General features: G+C 49.2%; 2 pseudogenes; one reads left to right on the top strand and one right to left on the bottom strand.

The window, feature by feature from the left end:
* Positions 1–2,500, top strand: part of LOC122331701 — a 111,478-nt pseudogene that overhangs the window by 41,101 nt on the left and 67,877 nt on the right.
* LOC122331778 overlaps positions 1–2,500 on the bottom strand; it is an 11,323-nt pseudogene that overhangs the window by 3,266 nt on the left and 5,557 nt on the right.

Below are 2,500 nucleotides of genomic sequence, written 5' to 3'. Positions count from 1 at the left end.
GGTTCATTGATGAATAGAAAGATCAGCATTGATTTAAAAGACTCAAAATGATTAGGTTAGCACATTTTTAGGGAAATAATCATTTTTTTAATGCTTTAAATTCAGAAGTGATTATAAAGACATTTATAATGTTTATATTTCAGGCAAATGCCGTTCTTCTGAACTTTCGATTCATGAAAAAAAAATTCTGTTTGCAAAATAATAATAAAACTTTGTTTTGTACTCAGTAAAAGAGTATTTCTGAAGATCACGTGACACTGAAGACTGGAGCACTGACGCTGTGTTTAGTGTTTTACCCAGCATCCTCGGGCGTGCTTGCTGCTCTGCGGCTCGATCAGTGTGTGTGCCACGGCTCTCTCCAGGAGCTTCTCACAGAAACAGCGGTGCAGCTGTGCGATGGGGTCCGCTGACACACACACACACACACACAGACAGAGACACACACACACACACACCACGTGTTAGTCCTGCAGCCGGACGCCAGGCGGCCAGCTCTCCATCATCGTCGGTCTCACCTTCATCTCTCTGAGACGTGAAGATCTGCTCGCTGCTCTCTGGCCTCACGGACCAATCACAGCTCAGGAAGAACTGGCGGCCCAATGGCGTGAAGATCCAGCGCAGGCAGTCTGGGAGGAGCTTAGAGTCTGACTGACAGGCCAGAGCCTCGGCACAGCTCAGCAGGTAACCCTGACAACACACACCACAGAGATAAGAGAGAGAGTGTGTGTGTGTGATGATCACAGGCTGATGTGTGTGTGTGTGTGTGTGTGTGTGTGTGAAGCTCACAGGCAGACAGGTGAGGTGTTTCCCCAGTGCAGATCTCAGACTGATGGCTGCCGTCACAAAGATCTGGATCCTCTGAGGAACCGGCATCTTCCCCTCCGCGCTCTCGCTCAGATTAACAGCACTCAGAGACACACACACACCCCAGAGCGGCCGCTCATCCAGCTTACCTGAAACACACACACACATTTTAAAACTCTCACTACAGCACACACACACTCTTATATTGTGACACTTACTATAACACACACACACACACACCTGTGAGCTGCAGCTGGTTGAGCTGGTGGTACACCAGTGCTGCGTCTCTCGAGCTGGTCTGTGACTCCTCCCCCTCGTGTCTTCCTCCAACCAGACGCACCAGCCAGCCCAGAGGGGTGGGTTTCCGCAGGCAGTAGCGAATCAGGTTCCAGGAGCGAGCAGATGATGTCGAGGGTGGAGGAGGGCAGCACTCTGCTCAAGACGGACAGACAGGTGTGTAGACTGACCGCAGCCTCCGCGTAATCACCCTGAGACACACACACACACACACACGATCAGTACAGTGTGTGTGACAGAGAGTGTGTTACAGGGCATGTCTGAGTTACAGTGTGTGTGTGGGTTATAGTGTTTATGCGTGTATGTTATATAGTGTGTGTGTTTACCCGGTAGAGCTGCAGCTCTGCTTGTTTCCGATGTCTCCAGAATCTGACTGAGGTGGGCGAGTGAAGGGGCGTGACCGGCTCCCACAGGTACAGCACTCGGACACACCCCCAGACCACGCCCACTCCGCTAAGGACCCACACCAGGAACCACGGCAACACGCACCACAGCCACGCCCCTGACACACACACACACAGGTGAGGTTAGCGGCAGAGCGGCTCGTGCGATTGGTGCGCTCGGGTCACGTGACTCACCGAAGCTCTGTGACGGCAGAGAGAGGCGGCGAGAGAGACCAGTGCGCCGTGGTCAGCCCCCGCCTCTCCTCGGACCCCAGCAGAGACGGAAGAGGGTTGAGCGACAGACAGAGGAAGGTGAGCGTGCAGAGCAGCAGACGAGAGCGGTCCATCACTCCCACAGAGTCCGGCTCGCTCTTCACCTGAACACACACACACACACACACACGGATCAGATTCAGGCGGGACCTGTGCTCTGACATGAATATGAAGCTGAGGGCGGGCCTGTGTCTCTCACCGTCTCGTGCTCCAGCAGAGGGCTGCCCGGCTCCGAGTCGATGCAGAAGGGCGAGAGCTGAGGAGGAGAGCTGGAGCCTGAGTCTGACGGAGGAGGAGAAATAAAGGCCACCTCCGGCTTCAGATCCACGTCATCAGAGAGACACACCGACTCTAAGACAGACAGACAGACAGACAGACAGACAGCGTGAAGCACAGTCAAAACCAAAGCTACATTTATACTAAGTCAATTATTCGATGCAAGTAAAATAATGGAAATTTTGGAAAATGTATGCACATATATATTATAAATGAAATTTCAATATGATTACTAATGAATAGCATATAGTAATATTACATCTAAATACTTTTTATCCATGTCTTAATTTATAATCCTCTGTTGTCCAACATTTGATTTAATCACATTTAAAAATATTGATTAAACTGTTAAGGTTTTAAGAAATTTATAACCATTTTTAATAATAATTATGTATCATTTAAAAACGCTCAACACAATAAAGCTAAAAGTAAAAACAGATAATAGAAAACTTCAAATATTAAAAAGT

This window comes from Puntigrus tetrazona, chromosome 3 (assembly GCF_018831695.1).
Source record: "Puntigrus tetrazona isolate hp1 chromosome 3, ASM1883169v1, whole genome shotgun sequence".
In the NCBI taxonomy this organism is placed as follows: domain Eukaryota; kingdom Metazoa; phylum Chordata; class Actinopteri; order Cypriniformes; family Cyprinidae; genus Puntigrus; species Puntigrus tetrazona.
This window is presented reverse-complemented; position numbering and strand designations above follow the sequence as displayed.